The 26,600-nt window shown below is 36.2% G+C and overlaps 1 protein-coding gene and 1 long non-coding RNA gene across 2 annotated transcripts in view; both read left to right on the top strand.

The window, feature by feature from the left end:
* LOC123658222 overlaps positions 1 to 26,600 on the top strand; it is an 87,903-nt gene that overhangs the window by 20,361 nt on the left and 40,942 nt on the right. The gene's annotated exons all lie outside the window — the stretch shown is intronic.
* Positions 9,271 to 12,906, top strand: LOC123658444. Its single transcript, XR_006743875.1, has 2 exons — positions 9,271 to 9,336; positions 12,705 to 12,906. It is a non-coding gene; the product is annotated as an uncharacterized LOC123658444 (long non-coding RNA).

Below are 26,600 nucleotides of genomic sequence, written 5' to 3'. Positions count from 1 at the left end.
ATTTATAATTTATTTTTCACTACCGAAAGTAGGTAGGTACCCTACTAGGTTAGTAGGGCGAGAGCCGCCGTAAGAATCGATGTCGTAGCGCGTCCATCTTCCCGCGCGCGCGCCTAGCGATCGATCTTACGCGTATACCTAATATATCGTGTGCGAATGAGACCTGTCATTAGTAATTAGGTATGGCTTATCAATACACAAATGCAGAGTACGTGATAGTGAGTTTAGATTATACCTTGAAAAATCGCGGACAACCCCTCGATTGCCGAGGTTCACTCGGATACTTATATAATTAAACCTACCTATACGATAATAATTTCCATGGCAACGAACCCACGCCACCCGTACTGCGGCCCCGGGGAACTCCCCGCTTGTGGACTAGTCGTCACTTGTTTGCGTAAACAACACTCGTTATTGCATTGATGATTTTAATATTGTAGTTAAATAGTAATTGAATTATTATTTTATTGAAGTGTGTGAATAGTCTTTTATTTGTTTCTTTTTTTGGCCTCTGGAATGAAAATCTTATGTATGTAAAGATGAATAATTCAAAACCAAAGTTTATTAGGTAGGTAGGTACATACTACCAAAAATAAAAATTATTAGCACCTTTGTAAGTACAAATAAAAATAAAAATTAAAACTAACAAAACGTGTATTAATTTTTCCTTTAGATTCATACGCAATAAATATGTATAGGACGAATTCGGCGTTCTGGATATATCATTTACGTGAAATAAGAATGCATGTTTTTATTTCGTTTCTAAGTACGTGTAACTCTAAAAGATTTGTTTTTATACTAGAATGTTGCTGGATATTCTGTTTTGAGATATGTTGACTTAACATATTAGAAATATTTTTTAAAATAATTTTATTTAATTAATATTTTTGTGGTACGGGTTTCTTGTCGCCTATTGACGTCGTTTAAAACTTATAAAAAATGATCTGCACTCAACAATAAGCCAGGAAAGATTAACAAATTTAGCAAACATATAGACAAACACGAAACTACTAGGTCCCCGGACGGACTTCGTTCTGTCAAAAGTTAATAATAAAAATTAATTAATTTTGTTTTTTTACCATTTAAACCTTCCGTGGACCTTGTGGAACATATAATACAAAAAAAAGTAGCCGAATTGGTCGAGCCATTCTCGAGTTATAATGCTAAGCAACACTTATTTTTATTTGTATCATCATCATCATCATCATGATTTCAGCCTATTGCAGTCCGCTGTTGGACATAGGCCTCCACAAGTTCGAGCCAAAAATGGCTCGAGCTCATGTGTGTTGCTCATAGTGACCACGCTGGGCAGGCGGGTTGGTGACCGTGTATAGATATCGCAAATAGAAAAGCGAGAAGAGTGGAAATAATATAATTTAAATATGTTTATATTCTTACACATTTTACTCTTGTTTTTTTTTAAACATAGCATACCTAATAGTAAATTTAGCATTATTAGACAAAAGTCAACTATTTTGTTATTCATGTCTAAGTAGATATACAATTACATATAACACCACAAATAAGTATGTAAAAATTTAATCCGTGTTTTATTTATCGCAGTAATTGGCAAGCGGAAGCAAAATAGTTTTACACATTTAGGAAAATATTATCTAAGTATATATGAAACTGGAAAAATTTATTTCGGTCAAAATTAACAAATCTAAAAAAAAAAAAAAAGTTAAAACATGAAGTGTCGTGAAATAATTGTGTTTGTAGGCAAACGAAAAAAAAACCAACTTCAATTACATCGACAAGTAATACAACGTAGATCGACGAAAAAATAGTCAAGTAACTACGCGTTATCAAAGATTACTCAAAAAGTAGTTATCATATCTCGATAAAATTTAAATGTGACCACATAATAAGCATCAGCTTATGATTAAATTAAAAGTTATCAAAATCGGTACACCCAGTAAAAAGTTATGCGGATTTTCGAGATTTTCGAAAATAGCGTCAAGTAAAAACGCGTTATTAGATATAACTCGAAAAGTAGTTGTTGGATCTCAAATAAATTTAAATGGGACCAATTGACACACACCACCTTTCGATTAAAAAAAAAAATTCTCGAAATCAGTCCACCCGGTCAAAAGTTCTGATGTAACATACCATTCTTATATTATAATGATGATAATTATGATTATGTTGATAAAATATAAGATGTATATTTTAGAGACAGTTCCCAAAGTATACTCATATATACCTATGTAGGCTACCTGGCATTTATTATTCGTTTATGTATATTATATTAATTTGTATTTCACATATATTAACTTTTATTATTTGATTTATAAAATATTATTTTTATATATATTTAATAAACAAGCATATCCGCACGATACCCGTAGTATACGACGTATTTGACATTAGTTATTTCACTAGCAATTTTTAAATTCAAATTAATTTGTCATTTCTAAAGAACGCTCTAGAAAGAGTACAGAGCGCATGATCGAGAATTTTGACAAGGGCTAGCGAGAAAAAAGGTAATTTGGTTTTGTAATAAATAAAATTGTGGATATCGGATATCTATATTGTTCGAGTGCTAAACTGTTAAATAAATATATTGTTTAACTCCTAAACTGGTGACCCCGCTTTTGAACGATGGATAAAGAATATCAAGATGCACGTAGTGATACCACGCCGACAGAAAAATCTATCGATAGTGATATTGAAATTTTTAAAGTCAGCGCTAGACTCCCCCCGTTCTGCCCGGAGGAACCTGAACTTTGGTTTGCGCTAGTAGAAGGGCAGTTCACAATATCTGGTATAACAAGAGATGCTACAAAATTTTATTATGTAGTGGGCCAGCTTGACAACGAAATTTCCAGAGAGGTAAAGGATATTATTATTAGTCCACCACCTACTAACAAATTTTTAAAGCTGAAGACCGAGCTGATTAAGCGGCTAGCGTCATCTAAGGAAAAGAAAATTAAGCAGCTTTTGACGCACGAGGAGCTTGGAGACCGTAAGCCCTCTCAATTTTTGCGCCATTTAAAGAGCCTTGCTGGTGCCAATGTTCCTGATGACTTCCTACGGACCATTTGGGTTAGTCGTCTCCCGCACGGAATCCAGACAGTGCTCGCAGGCCAACCATCTTCAACCTGCATCGACGATTTGGCAGATTTAGCTGATCGTATCCACGAGTTAGCTACTCCGTCACCCACGGTGGCGTCTGCCAGCCAACCCCAAGCCAGTTCCAGCTCAGCCGTTGAAGCACTTACAAGAGAAATCGCCGAACTTCGGAGACAGTTCCAGCAACTAGCTTCAGAAAGGAGAAGTAGATCCAATACCAGATCCGCAAGATCATCTCAGCGCAGATCGGCATCCAGGTCTAGACGATCTCAGTCGAATTTTAGGAAGTACCCACTTTGCTGGTACCACTGGAAGTTTGGAGTGAAAGCCAGCAAATGCATAAAACCATGCGACTTCAAGGAGGGAAACGCCAGGGGCGGTCAATAATGGCGACTGCTGACTGCCCATCCTCTGCTACTGGTCGCCTATTTCTCACGGATCGAGCTTCGAAGGTGCAGTTTTTAATCGACACAGGAAGCGATTTAAGTGTCTACCCTCGGTCCCTTCTTCGATATCGTCGTGCCAAAACGGATTACAATCTGTGTGCTGCAAATGGTTCTATTATAGCTACATATGGTTTTGTACATTTTAATCTAGACTTTGGCTTGCGAAGATTGTTTAATTGGCGATTTGTTGTAGCCGATGTAACTAAACCTATAATAGGCGTAGATTTTTTGAACTTTTATGGTCTCATTGTTGATTGTCGTAACAAACGCTTGTTAGATAGTATAACTTCACTTTCATCCACAGCCAAAGTCGTTAGTTGTATTAATATAACCTCTGTCAAAATCTTGACCGGTGAGACTCGGTATCACAAAATTCTTGAGGAATTTCCCGAAATCACCCGCCCAAGTGGTACATATCGCGACATTAAACATAATACTGTACACCATATTCGCACCACTCCAGGCCCTCCAGTATCTTGTACTCCACGTAGATTAGCACCCGATAAACTAAAAATTGCTCAACAGGAGTTCGAGGCTATGCTTGATAATGGGACGGCTCGACCTTCACAGAGTCCTTGGGCATCTCCTCTTCACCTAGCGCCTAAAAAGGACAACAGTTGGCGTCCCTGTGGTGACTACCGTATGCTAAATGCCCGAACTGTACCTGACAGGTATCCGATTAAACACATCCACGACTTTGCACACAATCTCGTGGGCTGCAAAATTTTCAGCACCATCGACTTACTGAAGGCATACAATCAGATACCTGTCGATCCAGCAGACATTCCGAAGACCGCGATTACTACTCCATTCGGTCTATACGAATTCCCTTTCATGACCTTCGGACTCCGGAATGCGGGTCAGACCTTCCAGAGGTTTCTAGACGAAGTCACTAGAGGTCTAGACTTTGTTTTTGTTTATCTGGATGACATTTTAGTCTTTTCCAAGGATGAAGAGCAGCACGAACACCATCTCCGCCAAGTTTTCACCAAGCTCAGAGAATATGGCTTGCTAGTGAATACGGCAAAATGCGTTTTCGGTGTGCCCGAGGTAAAATTTTTAGGTTACTCAATCTCCGAGAACGGCTCCAAACCATTGGAATCCAAGGTACAGGTGATTAAAGAATTCCCAACTCCAACCACGGTACGTCAGCTCAGGGCATTTTTGGGCATGCTCAATTTTTACAGGAGATTTCTTCCTAAAGCAGCTGCAGTCCAGGCTCCACTACATGCGTTGCTGACGGGTTCTGTCAAAGGGTCACAACCTATTAATCTTAAGGGGGAGGCCCTCGAAGCCTTCATCGCATGTAAGAACAGCCTCGCAGAGGCAGCTTTATTAGCACACCCCGACTGTACTGCTAAACTTGCCTTGGTGACAGATGCTTCCGATAAGGCAATTGGTGCAGCCCTGCAACAGTACAAAAACGGAGCATGGCAGCCACTAGCCTTCTTTTCGCGGAAGCTTAGCCCATCACAGGTGAAATATTCACCATATGACAGGGAATTGCTCGCCATATATGAAGGCATAAAATATTTCAGATTTATGCTCGAGGCCCGGCATTTCGTTATCTATACTGACCATAAGCCGATCAGTTTTGCATTCCATGAAAGGAAGAAAAACTGTTCACCTAGACAGTATAGATACCTCGATTTCATTGCTCAATTCACATCCGATATCCAACACATATCTGGCAAGAGTAACGTAGTTGCCGATACCTTGTCGAGAATTGAAGAATTAGGTAAACCGGTGAGTATCGAGAACATAGCCCAAGCCCAATCGTGTGACTCAGAGCTCCAAACCCTTCTAACAGCAGGTTCGTCTCTGCGTTTAGAGAAACTGACGGTACCTGGAAGTCGAGTTCCGCTGTATTGCGACGTCAGTACACCGATCTCTAGACCCTATGTACCTAAGATTTTTCGCAAGCAAGTCTTTGAGAGCCTTCACTCGCTGAGTCATCCTGGCGCTAGTGCGACAATAACACTCGTTGCAGAACGATTCGTTTGGCCTGGCATACGCAAAGACTGCCGTGAATGGGCTCGCGCGTGTCTAGCATGTCAGAAAGCCAAGGTCAATCGACACGTTACTTCACCTATCGGTACGTACACCTTGCCTAAAGTTCGTTTCACCCAAATCCACATTGACATTATTGGCCCTTTACCACTTTCGCAAGGCTATCGGTATTGTCTAACGGCGGTAGACCGATTTACTCGGTGGCCGGAAGCAGTACCGATCGCGGATATTACTGCGGAAACAGTGGCCCAAGCACTCCTGTCAACGTGGATCGCTCGATTCGGTTGTCCATCTACAATTACAACCGACCGTGGTCGTCAATTTGAGTCGGCGTTATTTCAGTGCCTCTCAAAGACCACTGGTTTCGAACATAAGCGCACGACTGCCTATCATCCAGCATGCAATGGCATGGTGGAAAGATTCCACCGTCAACTTAAAGCTGCCATCGTTTGTCATGCTAATGACAGGTGGACGGAATCTCTGCCATGGGTTCTCCTAGGTATTCGTAGTGCCTTCAAAGAGGATCTTCAGTGCTCATCTGCCGAGCTTGTTTACGGGGAGCCGTTAAGATTACCGGGCGAATTCTTTCAGCCTACTGACGGCGATACAACGGATCTCTCTGACTTCTCCGCTCGTCTTAAACAGATCGCATTACGATTAAAACCTTCGCCCGCTTCTCGTCACGGTAGGCCAAAACTCTTTGTTTATAAGGAACTAGCAACCACCGATCACATTTTCCTCCGCGAAGACGCATCGCGTGGTTCTCTTCATCCTGCATATTCAGGCCCCCATAAGGTTTTGTCAAGGGATGACAAAGTTTTCAAAATACTTTTAAAAGGTAAAGAAGTCACGGTATCAATAGACCGCATTAAGCCGGCCTTTATACTGTCTGATCCTACAAATTCTGAACCAGAACCTTTACCAGATGTTCAGAAACAGCATACAACTCGTTCTGGACGTCGCGTTCATTTTCCAGATTTTTATCGCCCTTGACAGTCTCTGGAGGGGGGTGGTGTAGGCTACCTGGCATTTATTATTCGTTTATGTATATTATATTAATTTGTATTTCACATATATTAACTTTTATTATTTGATTTATAAAATATTATTTTTATATATATTTAATAAACAAGCATATCCGCACGATACCCGTAGTATACGACGTATTTGACATTAGTTATTTCACTAGCAATTTTTAAATTCAAATTAATTTGTCATTTCTAAAGAACGCTCTAGAAAGAGTACAGAGCGCATGATCGAGAATTTTGACAAGGGCTAGCGAGAAAAAAGGTAATTTGGTTTTGTAATAAATAAAATTGTGGATATCGGATATCTATATTGTTCGAGTGCTAAACTGTTAAATAAATATATTGTTTAACTCCTAAACCTATATACATACTACAGTATATTGTGGGGACAGTCTGAGTGATGACCTGTAATACAGGTATTTTATACCTAGCATAGGCATCAGACTCGCATCAACATTGACGAGAGTCGGAAAAAAAGTATATTTGTTATACGGTGAATAATTTTGTCTTCAAATCTGTATATCTGTGGTTTCAGCTAGATTTTCGTTCTAAATTAGATAAAAAGGCCATCTGATTTTGATTTATTTTATATGTGTTTTAATAGAATATGTTTAATGTTATTTTGTGATACATTTTATGATTTCTAGGAATTATCAATCAATAAAAACTTCGATTTAACGTAGTTAAGTATGTGCGTGTAAGTAGTTTAAATAATTTATTTGAATTGTAAATAATAAAAAAAGCATGTGTTTGTCAGCTCTGATCACCGTAATATTTAAAAACTTTAATTTTATTTGTAAAGAATCAAATTGTAATTAAATAAATAAATAAATAATAAAATAAATTTTGATGAGTCCTCAAACCATACTTATAGTACATGATTGCTGATAAAATGTAAGATGTATATTTTAGAGACAGTTCCCAAAGTATACCATATTTTGATGAGTCCCCAAACCATCGTTATAGTATATGAATTGTTATATAATCGAAAATATTTGTTCATACGTTAACATATGAACATATGTTAATTATGAGGCTTATCTTAAGACTATATTAAAAAATCACAATGTGGCCCAAAGCATACGTTAGACATATATATATATATATATATATATATATATATTTTATGTATGTTCGGAGATAACTTTTTCGTTTATGAACCGATTTTGATTATTCTTTTTTTTTGTTGGAAAGGAGATATTTATAGTTTGGTACCATGATAAGGAAACCAGAATCTGATGATGGGATCCCAGAGAAATCGAGGGAAACTTTCAAAAATCGTAAGGGTAACTAGTAAATTTAATCATGTTTTCATTAAGTACTATAAAGCACTACTATTTAATAAAGGTTTGGAGTCGATCTGATGATGGAGAAGAAAGATAGTCGAGGGAACTCTTCAACAATTTATAGCAATTACCTTCTTTTTGAACTTAATTCGTTTCTATTGATGAGAACTTTGTACTTGTATGAGTTATAAGTGCCATTACAGTCTGATGATGGAGACAAAAGTTAGTCGAGGGAACTCTTTAACGATTTATAGCAATTACCTGCTGTTTGAACTTAATTCGTTTCTATTGATGATAACTTTGCATATATATGAGTTATAAGTGCCATTTCAGTCTGATGGTGGAGACGAAAGATATTCGAGGGTACTCTTCAACGACTTATAGCAATTACCTGCTGTTTAAACTTAATTCGTTTCTATTGATGAGAACTTTGCACCTATATGAGTTACAAGTGCCATTAAAGTCTGATGATGGAGACGAAAGATAGTCGAGGGAACTTTTCAACGATTTATAGCAATTACCTACTGTGTGATCATCTGTGTCGCAGGACCAGGTTTGATGATGGAGCCCATAAACACTCGAGGGAATTTCTCAACAATTCACAGCAGTTACCTTTTGCTGTTTGACGACCGCTTTGATATAATGGTGCATGTGCCGCGTCGGTGGCGCCTAAACACTGACGGTCGCGGGTTCTATTCCCGCTCGGAGTGGATATTTATGTTTATACAAATATTTATTTTCGGTCTAGTTGTTAATCCTTGTGGTTCTCCCAACCTAGCCTCGGAGAACACGCTAGGCTGTCAGTCCCGGTTGTTATTACGTACACCTGATAGCGAACTTTACTCATAGTATGTCGACGCATTAGCGCAGCGGTCACAGCACCGACTGTTGCGCTGGTGTTAGTGGGTTCAATATAATTTTGAAGTTGGTGCCAAGGAAATACTACAACAACCTGGCTACAATAACAAATACAAACAACACACACACAACAAACAAGTACAAAAAATATTATTAGATATGTCAAACCAATTACAGAATAATAACAGTATTCAACCTAATAGTCAATGAAACAAATTATGAAAGAAAATTGAATACAACTTACGAGTAGATACTAGAGTAGTTATTGTTTTACTTGGCACCGACTTCAAAATTATAAAATATTTATTTAATCATTTCTGATTAACTAAATCAAAATACGAATTACTTTGTACTAAGTAAATTTATTTTTCACTTTTTAGTTTCCTTTTTGAAGTCGGTTTTTTTTGTTAAAAATTATTTTTTTAATATCCCTATCTGTGCAAAATTATTTAAATACATACTAATAGGAAAATGAAAACTCTACACACATACAACACTGGTATGGCTTAAAGGACTTGACTCCAAGTCCTATACAACCTGTCAATTGGCCGGTGTACACGTGTTATTTTTCTTGGATTTTCTGTTACCGAAAAATGAAGACAATCACATATTGAAATGTCGGCGATTATATCACAAGTATGTTGTTGAGGTATATGTTAAAACTGAAGCGGAAAGATTAACATTCATCAGGTTAAATCAGACCAAACTCCGATCTGAAGAGTATGTAGTGTGATGAAAAGGGAGAATCCTCCGACCAGACGGGTGTGTGTCTGGCGGGGTACTGCGCCCCGACGGTTGTTGTCGGGTTCTTGTATATATACTTAATTACTTTGAAAACTCTGATAGCGCGATGAAGCATACGTCAGTTTTTCTCTAATTACGTAGTTTCGTAGTCGTTCGTATTTCGCGTGATAAATGTCGCCACATCACTCCCCTCCGAGACCGGAGGTCGATAGCATATTTGACATCTTGATGCTTGCCGGGCCATTGGAATGTTTCAGTGCGTCGAAACCAAGTATCGCATAGTTCTTGCTGTGTCGGAACTGTCTGCGTTAATGCGTAGTGGCTGACTGCTGTGTTGACAATTCGGAACCAGTTGCCGCGTATTTCATGCTGCGTCGGAACTTTCTGCGGTGATGCGTAGTGGCTGACTGACACGTCGACAGGGAGAGAAGAGCGTCTCTGCTTTGTGACCTGCCGAAATGCACTTTGCGTTGCCAAAATCACTTAGAAGGCTGTGATTACTTTGAAAACTCTGATAGCGCGATGTAGCATACGTCAGTTTTTCTCTAATTACGTAGTTTCGTTGTCGTTCGTATTTCGCGTGATAGATGTCGCCACAAGTATATTCACCTTCGAGATGCGATTAATACTGATGGAAATGGCCAAATCGGCGCGATCGGTCACGAAGCGTCGCGCGTTCTGTTACGTAGACTTACTTTTAACCCTTGATATACCCGGTGACTTCATACATACACAATTTACCTGGTGGGGTCCCCTGGACTCCCGGAAAAAAAATCGTAATTTTAACATGAAATAAATACTTTTTTAAATAAAAATGCTTCTTATATTTATTTATTATATATTTGGTTTAACAATGGCATAAGTTTTTACTTAAAATTATATAATGACAGCCTTTAATTAAGGAACTTCTAGAATATGGCACTTTTTGTAATAAAATTACGAGACCTAACTTCTAGTCTCAACATTTCAAAAACAAAACAATTTTTCAAAGTAAATTTTTAAGAAATATAACAAAAACATAATAAACTTTTATAAAAAGCAAAAAAAAGAACATGGCCCAAACAAAAACAAAAAACGTGCAAGACCTTTTAGTCACGGTTGGTGACACAGTCATTGCATTTTTTTTTTGCACAGCTAAGGCACACAGGCTTAGTACAGCTATGGCAAATATATGCAGTTTTCCTTTTTAAACGCGGTGGACACAGGTGACAATACTTTCTTTCATTTCGGGGCAGTTTCTGCTCATTATTGCTCTCTACGGGTAAGTGAAGTGGAGTTGGAGTGCCTGTTATCTCCGAAATGATAGCGCGTAACTGGGAGGAAGGAAGTTTGGTATTATATTATACAATCTACTTCTTAAATTGCTTTCATCGAGTTCGGTTGTAATAGCTTTGATGAAATCGAGACAAGATAATTTAGGTAAATGCTGCTGCGATTGATGTACTCCGTAGCAGAGTTGTGGTCTGAGAGCTCGCAGTCATCCTCGGATTCAGACACCACCTCGTGAGGTTCTAGTCTCCTAGACTGGTTCAACGCTATATTTTGTTGATCCTCACCATCACCATCCGTGTCGCTGTCACTTACTTGTGCGAGCCAGTTGTTTATTACAGACTCAGCACCATCGTCAAATACGTTTATCGTACTGTGAGACACCATTATATCACCTGAAAAAAAAAAGCAGTAAAAATACTGTAAATAGGCTAAAATAATAATAAATAAATATAAGATAGATATGTATATAGGTACTAGATAATAGATATAATACTTACATTCTTTTTTTTTGTAAATATATACTTATAATACATAGTAAACACCCAGACAAACACAAACGCTAATGTTCATCACAGTAACATTTATACCCCGGTGGAGTCCCACGGACTCCACTAGCGTGATTACTTACCGATCGGAGTCACGTACATCAACGTCCACTCTCCCCCGCGTTCGGTGCGTCACTGTGTGAAGGTACTGGAACGCACAATTTCTAAATCCAAAAACTAACGATTTTATGAGCGCGTAAAGTTTTCAATGGAGTCCCAGGGACCTACCGGGTAAATTAAGGGTTAAATACAATCATGTCGGTTAATAACCGGTCTATCTCTATGTTATGTCATTAAGGCACACAATTTTTTAATATTTGTCACCTTTAGGTTCCCACTGTCCCTTTAGATTATTTTCCAGTCAGGCTTGAACCCTAAGTTCACCTCTTAGTTTGAAGCCCTCTAGCATACATCCCAGTCGGGGTTTTAGTAGGTCACAGAAGGGTGGCCAAAGTTCGTGGAAGCGAAGATACTTTGGTCATCCGAGCTGAACCTTACACGCCGGTATCATCAGGGTGAGGGTTCTATTCAGGAGAATTTTTTGCGCCGACTATAAAATAGGGAGGAACAAAAAACTGCCACATTCCAAATTCCTTTCCTTTTTGACAGAACGAAGTCTGTCGGGTGCGTTAGTATTCTATAAATTGATTTAAACTTAGAAAGGTAAAAGTTAACTTTAAAAACTCTCTGCTTAAATTAAATTATTGTATTGTGATGTATTATTAAAAATTATCAATTAATTGAAAGTTATTTAAGAACAAGTGTCCTTATTATATTATTCTTATTTTTATTTATTTTATTTACTACTTACATTAGTATAGTCTATAATATTCTTTCATTTAAAACGGTTAATTCGTAAGTTTATCAAACATTTTCATAAATAGTTTAAATAACGTAAACTACAATTTAGATGTTATTATCAGAATAAGTACATCGTAACTATGTAACTAGGATATCTATGATGTATTTGGTATCAACACTGCACTTCAATGCCTTTAATTAGATGTTGTTTACATTTTTTTACAAAAAGTAAATAAATAGTATAACACCAGTATTAATCGTTTATTAATACTACCTACATCAAATTACTATTTAAAAGCTCTAAAAATACATAGTTTTTGTTAATTGATTTTTTGATTTTTTAATCTTAATGTGTTACTGAATTACTATGATTTTCTACCCTAAATATATAGGTTTTTCTTAGTCTGTGGTTATCTATGAAAAAATTTAAAAAATTATTGCTACATTAAATTTAATTTTATTTATCAAAGAATTGTAACGGTGACTGAATGCACAGCGAAATGCACATTAGGTCTTTGACTAGTTAAATAAGTAGGCCTATTATGTAACGAATGATAATAATCGAATACTTTGCTTTATTTTGGTATCAGGTGTGTCTATCTTAATTTGAAAGAGTATCTTTCCATGGCCTCGCGGCAACAGGTGAATGTCTCGGCGCAGGCGTGGCTCACGCGTCGATACCGCGCCCCGCCCGCTGGCCCCTGCGACCCTCGCTCATTCACACCCGCACACACGCACACCCCATATGCACAAAACTACATACTACTACTATCTACTCTATACAAAATCAGACAAAAGACTACTCTTTATAAAAAATATTAAAATTAAAATACGCAAAACTAAATATGGAAGTATCATTGTCGTATAAAAGCTACGAAGCAGGTGAATCTCTAGTATGACGTGAAGTTACACTAAAAATAGAATATTCCGATGACAGATGACGGTTTGGGAGTGCCAACTACGTCACATGCAAGGTGTCCTCTAGAATCTAGTTTCTTTAGCTTGTTATAAACAGCGAACACGACAAGAACAATGAATGACACGTTAGCCTTTAGTTATCCATAATCGCAACCAACCGAATATTGACAAAAGTCTTCACAAAGCGTGTTATAAACGATCGATTAGTACTCCACTAAGTACTCTGTTAGTACTCCACTTAATTCAAACGCTGTTGAAATTTGAAAATTACTATGTTATAGTTAACCACGCTTTTAGATTGTTCCTATTTTTTACACAGAATGATCAAGTATAATTATATAATTATAAATTTTTGACATTTCTTATATTTATTCACATATTATATACAATTCATTGAAGGAAAATATTATTAAGAAAAACTGAATGTCGCTAAAATCCTTAGGTATTCCTCAAGCCACAAATAAACAACTTTACCAAATCAACTCAAAAATTTCTCCTTCGTAAGAAAACATTTCCTTGCCAGAGTTTCAAATTTACAAGCAGTTCGGAGTTCGCTCCTTAAGAATCGATTTTCAAGATTTCAATTATAAAGTATGAAAAAAATATGAGGAGTAAAATCTACTGAACGAATGACCTCTTTACATTTCTCGTAACGCCATCTATCGCGTAAAGTTTAAAGGCGTAAAGACGTTTTCTAATAAATCATTTTGGTTCCGATAGATGGCGTTATTTGATTCGTTTATTTACCATTTGACATGGTATTTATCTTTTTTTAGATTAATCAGTCTTTTTGTGCTTATTTAGACAGTCGATCTGAAGGAGTAAGCTCCAGTCGTGCGTCGGAGCTGACACTCACACTTTTTTTTAATGCCTTTATTTTATTTACAATATATAATAATTATCGAATGAATTAATAATAGTAGCTAACTGCAATAATAATAACAGTCATCACGTAGACTATACATTAGACACTGTATAGCCATCATACATAGACTATACATAAAAAATCTTACGCTTTTTTGTAACGTTACGGGCGTTTTTTTTTAAATTAAGATAAGGAACTTCGTTCCAAAAATCAATATGAAAACAGAAACCTGAACTAGGTAATTCAATATTGACTTTGCTACGTATAAAAATAAATTTTCAGTGATGGTTTTAACTTTCTCATCGGGATTGAAATATTTTCCTTGCATTAAATACCCTGTATTCCGGAAAAAGAAAGTTTTGGAGCTCAGGAAGGTTCGGGAAGTGAAAAAGAAAACACTAAGTTTCGAACAAATTTCAAGCGCAACTCGTTTTTTAAGCCCTGTTTCTTGTGCAGTGCGTGGTTTACTATCCTGAATCAGCAGTGGACTAACACAATTACCCTGCAGCGGTTGTCTTACGGTTAGCAATTATTGATAATGAGGATATCTATATTACATAGACTAAAGCACAATTAAGTCGGATCTCTTAGATTTGGATCATCGTGGTGAGGGTGATCCAGGGGTACCGTACGGTATCGTGGGCTGCAGCTACTGCTCTAGCTGGTGACCCACCATGGGAGCTCGTGGCGAAGGTCCTTGCCGAGACCTACTCATACGTCTCGGGTAGGAGGGCTCTCGGTGAGAACCCCACGTTGGACGGGATCCTACGAGTGCGCCGGATGGGGGCAAGAGGCGCTAATGCGGAAGTGGGGAAAGACCTGGCGGAGCAGCAGTATGGCACACGCCTAACGGCTGCCTTGCGCCCGATCCTTGAGCGGTGGAAGCGCCGTAATCGCAAGCCCCTCACCTTCCGTCTGACGCAGGTTCTCACCGGACACGGCTGCTTTGGTGACTACTTGTATCGAACGGCCCTCAGGGAGCCGACGACTGGATGTCACGATTGTGGTGCGGCGGTGGACTTGGCCCAGCACACCTTCGTGGTGTGCCAGAGATAGGCGGCGCTACGTCACGATCTGACGACAGTCCTCAGAGGGGAACTCGCGACAGCCAGTGCCACGCCATCGTTGCGCCAAAGCGTCGTCAAAATAAATATGAATCGCTGAAATATATCTACGGATAAAATTTCCGAACGACTGCATCAAATTAGATACTTGTTATTTGTGGACATCATTTTCAGGAATACATGCGTGTGAAAACTAATATATTCAGGAAAAAAATAATGTCGATACGAAGTCCGTCGGTGTAACTAGTCTTTATAAATAAGAAGAAGGTCTCGACCAATTCGGCTAGTATATTTTTTTTACGTTTCTTAAGGCCTACGGAAGGTTTTAATAAAATAAAAAATTAATAAAAAAAATTTAATATTATCTTTTGACAGAACGAAGTCTGTCCGGGCAGCTAGTTGCTAAGTGGCTACAGTAAAGATTAAGTTCGACAAAATGACTATTCTGTTTGCACTATCTAATATTTCGCCAAAAAACATGCAAAGCCATTTTAGTTAACGCAACTTAATAAGATTTCGTGCATAATTACTATATTAAAAAAAGAATATGGCAGTTAAGAAAGCTTCAACGACACTACACGGTACGGTTACGTGATGAACTAAAGTTGAGGCTTCTATTATGTTCAAATGTTAATCATGCTTTATTACTCTTTGTAACTTTATGAAATAAAATTCTATGTATAAATTTCACCACAACGTTGCTTACCGTAAGCTTATTATAACCATTTATTTATTTATTTACTTATTAAGGACTATTAGTATTCGCTAAGCGCTATTCATTCAGATTTGATAAGATGTACCACTATTCAAAATGGTCACAACACAATATGAAAATTCAATTTACAGTATTAAAGAAGAAGAATTTAAAGGACCTATTTTACACACATTTTAACATACAATATAACAATTTTTCTTTAAAAATAAAATAGCAAGGCTGGAATCATCAATACGTAACCAATATTACGCCTTTGTTTTGCATCCTTCAGCTTCCTGCTTTCAGTCTGTAATATTCCACCTGCCTTGTCTATGCTTGATCTACATGCAGAAGGATCGGATTAAATTGAATGCTAAATTAAACGGTCAGGCTCAAGTGGTACGAAATTCATAATTAGTATAAAAAAAACAACTGTATATAAATCATCTTATCTTTTTGCACTCGATGAGCTCCATTACACATTACAGGGTTACGCAACGCTGAGAAACTAAAATTAAGTTAAATTTTTTGAACTGATTAGCGCTGAAGTAAAAACTACTTTTCTAAATGTGAATTATGTATTTATTAAGCTCTAGCTGTGCCTACGACTTCTTCCGCGTGGAATTAAAAAAAAATATTGTTCAGTTCGCAGAGTCACAAAGAAATAAATTTCTAAAATAAAAGTAGCCTAAGTTACTCCTTATTACATCAGCTTATCATCTGCCTGTGAAATTCCCGTCAAAATCGGTCCAGCTGGTTCAGAGATTAGCCGAAACATCTGTTTAGACACACAGATAAAAATTGTAAAAAATGTCATTTTGGTATATGTACCTTGTATACATCCATATGCATTTAGTAAAAAGCGGTTATATTATATATATTATGCATACTTTATATTAAAACATGAAAAAAAATTAATCAAAATGAATAAAAACAAAAATTATCGAAGATATCAAAAAAAAAATCTCCATTTATATTATGATGACTACAAACTTCAAATTCAGCTTGAAATTTTCTTTAAGGTTCAAACTGTAGGAAAAAAAAATTAAAACACAGAAACGATTTCCCGAAAATTTCATTGTGATGTTACCCCTTATGCTAACAATTTTTTTTACAAAATAAAAATAGGTAATAAATCATTTTATGGGGGTTTCTAAGAAGCGAAGGCAGTAATTGCACCTGGAGATTGATCAATGATTTTGTTTTTGATTTAATTACACATTCAACAAGTTGCACTTTCACGACATAATATATTAATCGTTGTAAGTACTATTATACTAAGTAACTATTATAAATATTAATATCGTTATACCCAAGTATAAAATAATACATACAAAAAAGTATGAGCTAAGATTTTTTTTAAATAATACAAAATGCACGTGGTCAAAAAATTCGAAGTTTTTTATTTATTAGGTACTACTGGAATTTTTTACGATATTTAATAAAAGAAAAACCTATTCACATTCATTCCTAAACATTTTTCTTCCACTCGACCATCCGTCTGTCAATCTGTTACTTCTGGTCACAGAACTTTTTTTTTCTTTATGTAACTAGGTCGGCAAACAAACGTACGGCTCACCATACTCATCGCAAACTCGTTGCCGACCCTATCCCCAATTCCCCCCAGGAGCTCTAGTCACCTTACTCACCAACAGGAACACAATACTGTTTGAAAACAGTATTATTTAGCTGTGATCTTCTGTAAGGTCGAGGTACTTTTTTATCGCAGGAGAACTCATTTACGGGTGATATCCAGGACGCCCGGGTAGGCAGTCCTAGACCGTATGTCGGCTTCAGCACTTGGGGGTGCAATACCGACCAAACCCCTGCGGGAGCCTTCAGCCGCTTTAATTAGAGGGCCCTGGGTCTGCAGACAACAGGATCCCTCCAGCGACAGGCTGGCCTCGGCGAAAAGGCCAGGCTTCTCCTCCATGGGGACTGTCCGGCTCACCTCTGAACAATCCCGATGACGCCATGTCTAGCAGGACTGGGTCCCATCCCGGCCTGACACAGGTACAGGGACGTTACTGGAGGCGCATTAGGTAGCGCCTCCTACGCACCCCCGTTCGTCGCCTGCGGTCGGAGGCCTCATTGGCGGCCTTCTCTCTCATCCGCTCGTCATTCTTCTTCTGGAACATTACTGTCTCGCAGAAGGTGACTATCGCCGTCCAGGACTCGTCGTCGCCGAGCATCGCGGTGATGACGCTCGGCAGTGACAAGTCCCCTCCGAAGGTTGAGGTCCCCAGTCGAGGCTGCTCCATATTTTGTGCAGGAAATTTCCTGCTGTGCCATACCCCACTTGATGTATTCATAATGTATTAATATCTCTTTAGTTATTTATAATAATTAATATATTGCAATACTTGGACATGTTTACGTTCTACACAAGGCTAAATCGCAGCCGTAATAAAGCTGATCGTATGACTATGTAAAGTTAATTAATCACACACAATGTATCTCTATGTTGATAATATTTTACATAGAACTCTACTAAATTCTGTATAAATGGTTACAGATATGTCTTCGGTTCACGTGTTTACAATGTCACCAATCTAGAGTTACTCTCTCGATGTTCGATTTAAACTTACAATAACAACTTCGTCCAGAATGCAAGCAAACAAATTCGAATACAGTGTTTCTGCTTATTGATATCGAACTCGAACAAATGGATGACATCTTAATGGAAGTTTTTTGAAATAGATTTTTTTAAGTAATTTATAATAATAATAGTAATAATAACTCTTATTTTGCACCAAGAGTGAGCAAAATTACAAAAATAAAAACAGGAAATAAGTACAAAAGGCAGCCTTATCGCTAGTAAGCGATCTCTTCCAGGCAACCTTTGGGCAGAGGAAATGGTATAAATTTAGAGAGGAATGGTAGAGGTTAAGCTGTACAGCTTTATCACATACAATATATTTTGACAAATAAATAATGTAAATATATAAATATAAATAATTTAAAAAAATAAAAAATAAAAATAAAGTATATGTACGTACATGGCATATATAAATGGAAAGTTGTAATAGACATACATAGACGTATTTATAGTTAATGAATTATTGTGATAAGATTCAAAGTGAGGACAGAAGATATTATGTGACTAGACAGAAGAATTAAAATTGAAGAAAATAATGTTTTACAGACTTCTTGAAAATTGGAAGGAATTCAGCGCGTCTGATGGGCAAAGTTTTACTTCAAAGACATAGAACTTTCATACAAATTTCCAACCCCCGTTTTATCCCCTTAGGGGTCAAGTTGCGTAAAATTTGTTCTTAGCGGTTGTTTACGCTCTATAAGGAACCTACCTATCAAATGTCAAATTTGTAGCTGTTATAGTTTCGGGGATTTCGTGATGAATGAGTCAATGTACCATCCCCCGTTTTAACCCCGAAAGGGAGTTGATTTCTAAAGATACATTGTTTAGAGACCTCCTCACCATCTGTGGAGCATACATTTTAAATTTCAAGTCTCTTACTTTAAAAACATAGGACTTTCATACAAACTTCCAACCCCCGTTTTACCCCTTTAAGGGTCGAGTTTCGTAAAATCAGTTCTTAGTAGATGTCTACGCCTTATAAGGAACCTACCTGTCAAATATCAAATTTGTAGCTCTTATAGTTTCGGAGGTTTCGTGATGAATGAGTCAATCTACCATCCCCTGTTTTAACCCCAAAAGAGAATTTATTTCTAAAGATACATTGTTTGGACATACTTTTAGTTCCAAAGCCGAGCAGCTTGGACAGTAAATGATTCAGTATAGAAAGTAGTGGAGTGGGGAGGAATTTTAAGAAATAAACTATCATCGGAGCGAAGCCTTCGCTCATGAGACTCGCTGAGATACTTCAAACGTTCACGTAGGTAAGAAGGAGTAGCAGGATTAAATAGTATGCAATATAACAAAGTAAGTATGTGAGTATTCCTGCGAAGGTGAATTGGGAGTCACTTGAGTTTTTCAGTTCAAGAGAAGACATAACTTTGCTGATGGAATTAATGAAGATAGAAAATAAGTTATACTTTGTACAATTAAATCAAGACAAAAAATTTATTTAAAAAAAAATAATTATTATAATTAAAAGGCAAAACCTTTAACTACGATGCTAACAGAGAAACGACAAACTAGCGCAGCTGTCTCAGCAAATACCTAATTCTTCTGTTTTTTTTTTTTTCTTCTGGTCTGTACACTTATATTTGTATTCTACGTGTATCCTAACCCGCTTATTTATTTTAATAAAACGCTGTCCTTGGCTAGAAATAAAAAAAAATGATTTATCTAAACATTAGCAGTTTCAAATACTTGAGAGATAATTTTTTTAATAATCTTACTCACCTTATTAGGCTTGTCTACTACTGTCAATAGATTATCAAAATAAAGCAAAAAAAAAATACCTTTTGCCGTAGCAAAACTGTCGAAAGTTTCCGCGATCGCTATTTTTTTTAAAGCAGGTAATAATTTACCTATACCCCAGCACGTTTACCTATATTTGTAACTTTGTCAAATTATACAATCAACCTTTACGCTTAAAAATATTGTGCGACCGCTACAGGCAAATAGATAGTTATCAGATGAATAACAGAAACACAGATATATCCGTAATCAAACAGATTTTTTTTTTAGTTTTACAACGATAATAATAATTTCTACAAAGTAGAGGTAAGAGGTTTTCCAGTCACATATAAAATTCATAATAAAAATCTAAATACGAGAGTAACTCTGACAGCCTACCTGTCTGTTATCTATACAAATAAATAAAATTGAAGTGTCTGTTTGTAATATTTAAGTAACCTCTTTTTACTAAAGTCATATGTATGTATACACAGTACATATACCAATTAACAAAAAAAACCGTCTTCAAAAAGGAAACTAAAAAGTGAAAAATAAATTTATTTAGTACAAAGTAATTCGTATTTTGATTTAGTTAATCAGAAATGATTAAATAAATATTTTATAATTTGAAGTCGGTGCCAAGTAAAACAATAACTACTCTAGTATCTACTCATAAGTTGTATTCAGTTTTCTTTCATAATTTGTTTCATTGACTATTAGGTTGAATACTGTTATTATACTGTTATTGTTTTGACATATCTAATAATATTTTTTGTACTTGTTTGTTGTGTGTGTGTTGTTTGTATTTGTTATTGTAGCCAGGTTGTTGTAGTATTTACTTGACTACAGAAAATGTGTGCGAAATAGAGGTGGACACGTAGAACATGAACTTCAAAAACATTAGGTGAATAAATGTTATTTTGAACTGATTTATTGTTTCATTTAGCTTACTACAATCACCGACAATCTGTAATGATGATGATGTTGAACTTAAGTCAAATTAATTAGATTAAATAAGCGTTATTTATTCTGACTGCCATGTAGCCTTAGAAACTAAGTTTCACCTTTGAGGTTAATAAATACCCTAGTGTTATACCTCGTTGTTATTTTAGTCATTGAGGTCATTAAGCATCCCATTCTTCATGTAAAAACCCAAAAAAATAATCATAAGAGTCAAAAAAATTCAAAATATTCAATTCAATAGACGAAAAATTGGGCATTTTCATAAAAAAAAATTAAAACTCGAATATCTCGAAAACGGTTAAGTTTAGGATAGAGGGTTCCATAGCAAAATCATTCAGAAATGGTATGTACTAAACGCCCTTAACGGATCTAGGTCGACTTTTCCTGTAACCCTGTATATATATACGGTCGAATTGAGTATCTTCCTCCTTTTTTAAAGTCAGTTAAAAAGGCGGGCTTAACGCTAATGCATTTTTCATTTCATCTTTAAGCCTTTTCAAAAAATTGTGAGCAGGAATGGGGCGCTAACAATGATTTCAGATTTTTTGTACATAGAATTCCATCGCCTTAACATGATCTAGTCTAAAGTAAAGGAAAGATAAGATCTACCTTGAAGAGAGAGAGTTACTCTCTTCGAAAATACTCTTGTTCTTTATTAGAAGGCATATACAATAAAAAAGGTACTATTACATATATCAGAAGATCCGAATATTTGAACGGTAGGTACTTCAAACTTTGATTATTGATTTAGCCTGTAACATCCCACTACTAGGCAGCTGTAATAAAAATTTATTTTTATGCAAATGAAACCTCAAATACCTATTTTATTAACAGTAAATTCTAGTAAACTTTTATTATTTAATATCTTGTGAAGTATAATTTTTAATTAAAAACGTTAAATACTTTGAGATCTTTCCCGTAACTAGTTTTGTTAGTAAAACACGCGACCACTTGTTACAAACCGGACCGCTTGCTTACAAACACAGCACTGAATCAACGTTACGAGACTGGTCCATTTGGTTTCATTAATTAAAGTATACGAAGCATAAACTGTAGTTTATTTGCTGTAATTTCATGATAGTGTATTATTATAGTCACCGACTTTCATGTGCGTGAGATGATATCAACAGTTATGTAGTAATCTTTTTTGTGGACACTATTTAAGTTCTTACTGTTACTATTTACGTACTATGAAGAATCGATTTGAATTGGTGTAGTAACAAAGTACTTTTTGTAAAATATTTTACGTAAAATCTTTGAAAAATTTGTGAATTTTTTTTTCTTAAACTTTTGTTTTAACATAAACAAGTTTTCAAAACTACAGATACAAGTTCTCAAATAATATTCTAAATACGATACAAAATTTTATTGTATAATCCCAGTTCTATAATTTAAATTAAATTATTATGACTACAAAAACTTCATTGAATTTTCATCAAAACCGTCAAAATAATAGCCGTGCAGGATCCTGAAAATGACAATCGATTTTTATATCTATTGTCGCGTGCGTGTACTTTATGTATTTGAGTATTTTAAATGTTATTAACACTGTTCAGTTATAGGTTTTTCTACTGCAACTGCATTATGTACATATGTTCTAAATTGTGGAAAAGCTTGAAAAGCCCTAAATAAGTTTAAAAATTTACATGGATTTTTTTTTATTTTCTCAAAAATTACTGAGTAGCTCGTCTAGGGAAATATTTCGACAATAAAGGAGATCTCAGCTAAATAATACTACATTCAAGCAGTTTTGTGTTTCTGCGATGGTTAAGGTGACCAGGGCTTTTGATTGTATTGTTTGTAACTTGTTGGTTTGTTTGATACCATGAAAAGGTGAAATTTTAAAAACAAAATTAAAAAGTAAAAGAAAAGTCTCCCGCCACTTTTCTTTATTTTTCTGTTCGCTAAAATGAGTGAATCCAATGAAGAAATTCGGTAGATTTCAAAGTTTTACTTTAAAAAAGGGAAAAACGAGACACACCCTGCAAACAAAATTGTGACGTTTATAGACCTAATGCCAATACAATATACAATAGTGTCAGTAAGAGTAGAGCAAAATAGATTTAAGCGTTTCCAGTCAGGACATTTTGATGTCAAAATGCGTTGCGCTCTGGTTACGGATAAACGTCACAACATTTTTGAAAAAGTGGAACAATAAATTAACATTTGAGTAAAAAAAACAAAGAGATCGTAGTCAAAGGTCAACCTGCACAGACTATCGCGAGCTTTTACTGCCGGGCAAAACCATCGATTCGGATTTCTATTGTCTACTGGTGATGAAACTTACGAAAGAAAATGAGAATAAGTGGCCAGAATTGATCAACAGAAAAGATGTGGTCTTCCGTCACAACAACGCCTGACCGCATACGTCTTTAGCCACTCAACAAAAATTGAGAAAATTTGCCTGGGAAGTCTTAATGCATCCACCATAAAGGCCCGATCTTGCACCCTCAGATTTCCATCTGTTTTGGTCTCTGCAGAATTCTTTAGGTAGTGTCACGTCAAGTTAACATAAAGAGAGGACTTTCAAAACTACTTGTTGTTGTTTCTTTATGAGAAGTCCCAAAATTTCCACAGCATCGGAATCCTGTAACTATCTACGAGACGGCGGCAAGTTTTATCGAACAAAATGGTTCATACATATACATTATAATTATGTAAATAAATTTGGTAAAATCTTATCTTAAATTACGGTATGAAATACGAAAAAACTTTTTCCCCGACCTAATACATAGACTTCTATACATATAATAATGAATGAATGAACTAATAAATCTGTGCTGTGTGGCTACGGCACTAAAGAATTTAGCCACCCCCTCTCTTCCCCTGAGTGTCGTAAGAGGCGACTAAGGGATAACAAGGTTCCACAACCACCTTGGAACTTAAGAAGCCGACCGATGGCGGGATAACCATCCAACTGCTGGCTTTGAAATACACAGGCCGAAGACGGGCAGCAGCGTCTTCGGTGCGACAAAGCCCGTACTGCGGTCACCAACCCGCCTGCCCAGCGTAGTGACTATGGGCAAAACACATGAGTTCACGTTATTTTTGGCGTGAACTTGTGGAGGCCTATGTCCAGCAGTGGACTGTATAGGCTGTAATGATGAACTAATAAATCAAAAATATATGTATAAGTTACGGCAATCGCTTACTATCATGTGAACCGTAAGCTTGTTTCCCGACTTAGTTTTATAAAAAGTAAATTTATTACTTTCTTTAATAATCTTTTTAAAATTAATAAAATTCTGCTTTCAAACTGCAAATACAAATGCAAGGACTATAAGCCTTTAGATAAAATCTTCTGTTATAAAAGTGATGCGAGTTCGAATAGCCTCAAACAACTCTATTTATTTATTTATTTATTAAGAAAACCAGTTTCAGTTAATACATACTATAAAGAAATTACAAAAACATAAGGCCAATAACAGGTTTCCCTTTATAATATTTATAAGTATAGTTACATTGTTGCATTTGGACCAATGGGATGGCGCGCTTACAATAGTCACAGCTATGGATCAATTTTTTTTTTATCATATAATAAAAAGTTACATTAATATCATTATATTTATTATGATCATTAGTTAATTAAATGGGTATTAGGCAGATATATTATGTGTGTCATCACACAGTGTGTTGTGTGGATTAGGAGTTGACGCCCTAGCCCTACGATGTCAATATCTTGGGATCGGTACATGACCACTAGGGAACGTTAGCTTGCAATAATGCTTATTATCTCGATAGCTAAGGATTCAAAAATATTTAGCGAAAGACGCGCACATTTATTTACTTTTAGTTTTTAGTTTTAAGATTAATTTATTTCTAAAATTAGCTTTAGAGAATGCAAATAAATCTATATCGTTGAATGATTCATTTAAGATACGTGGTGATCTAATCAGTGCAAAATTGGCATAATATTTTCTGCTACTACAAGGAAGAGACAACAGAAGCGTATGACGTGTACGACGTTTAGGTGCACAATATGACAGTGTACTTACTAGCTCCGGGCAATCCACGTGTTTATTAGCTATATCATGCAAAAAACAACATACCTAAGACATAGCGCCTCAAGGGATAATATGTTATTTCGGTGGCTATCTTCAATGTAAGATTTGGAGAACTGTTGAGTGCAATAGAGAATGTGTTTTAAAAACCTTTTTTGGACCTCTTCAAGTCGTTCCTTATAAATATTATACATTGGTGACCAGATAGAACTTACATATTCGAGAACACTGCTCTCTAAACTGATAAATATCGCAGCACGATTAAATCTTTGATGTTATTCTATTCAAAGAAGATACTACTATTGTCAGCTATTAGCGACGGAACAATAGCCTAGAAACACGTTTTCATATTTAATAAGTTATTAAATCATTTATTTCAACGATATCGCAGGGAACCTGTCAAAGAAAATATTAAATTCGAGGATAAGCCTATATCATCTAAAAATACCGAATTTTAATCGTACGTATAAGCTTCATGTTTTACCTCGTATGTAATTCTACATAATATGAGGTATTTCGTAGTCTCCCATTTCTGTCTTATTAGTAAAGTATATATATGATTTCTACCTAATATATTATTAGATCTAGATAAACACAACAGCCTTCAAACAAAAAGTAGACAACGTAAATATATATAATATGTATAATATTACGCAATATTGCAATTGTTGCTTTTATTACTTAAGCCTTTATTATTCTGCTTCGTATTAATGATGATTGTAACTTCTAAACATTTCGGACGCAAAATCGGTATCATAAATCGGTTTCATTCAATCATTGAGGTAGGGCACAGTACGAAATATCTTGCTTAAAATCTGGAGTACCTCAAAGTTATAAATAAACTCAGCTAAATAACACTGCTCTTGTAGCATATATTTTTATTAGCACGTAGTTTCGTTCCTGCTGATGTATAATAGCACAGTTATGCACTAGCGTTGCTATTTACTTTTTCTAGGCGACTGATTTAATTTTTTGGAATACCCTCGTATCGTATTACGTTGCGGTGCACCTTAGGGGGTAGTTGTGTCGCGACACACTGGGTTTGCTGTATATAAGGCTGAGGACGTGTGTTGCGGGGGGCTTTTTTTGCTCTTTTCTTTTTTTGGGTTGGATTCTCTCGCCGTCTTAAGATCTGAGTGCAATTTATTGTGGGTGAGTCATTGTAGTTCTTATAGGTTTAAGCTTTGCTGAAGTGTAAGTTGATTTTGTGAGTTGTTGAAAAAGAAGATTAAGTTTCTGTAGGATTTTTTTTTACTCTCTCTCTTGTGTCTCGTGTTAGGAGTTGTGGGTGACTCTCTAACCCAACGAACAACTTTTTAACACGTAGCACTCTTAAGTAGTGTAGTGCTCCTGTGGTGAGCAAAGTAACCAGAGCTCCTGAGGTGGGTCAGGGGTATAGTCAGGTGAGCTGTACGCTTGTTTTCCGGCTTAGTTGTATAAAAAAATATCATCACCACTTAGAGTATGGGCAGTGTCCAAATTTGCGGTAGCAATAATAGAATTAAGGTCATATGTCACATTATGAAGCTGCTCGAGCGTGTTATCAATATCAGGCTTCGCCTGCAATGTGCTGTCTCTGACTATCAGTATAGGTTTCAATTACGATCGGATACTATAGATGCCATTTTTGTCCTCAGAACTCTGATGAAGGTATACAGGGACAAAACGAGAGCTTTGCATTTAGCCTTCTTAGACAGAAAAATGCC

This window comes from Melitaea cinxia, chromosome 12 (genome assembly GCF_905220565.1).
Source record: "Melitaea cinxia chromosome 12, ilMelCinx1.1, whole genome shotgun sequence".
NCBI classification, from domain to species: domain Eukaryota; kingdom Metazoa; phylum Arthropoda; class Insecta; order Lepidoptera; family Nymphalidae; genus Melitaea; species Melitaea cinxia.
This window is presented reverse-complemented; position numbering and strand designations above follow the sequence as displayed.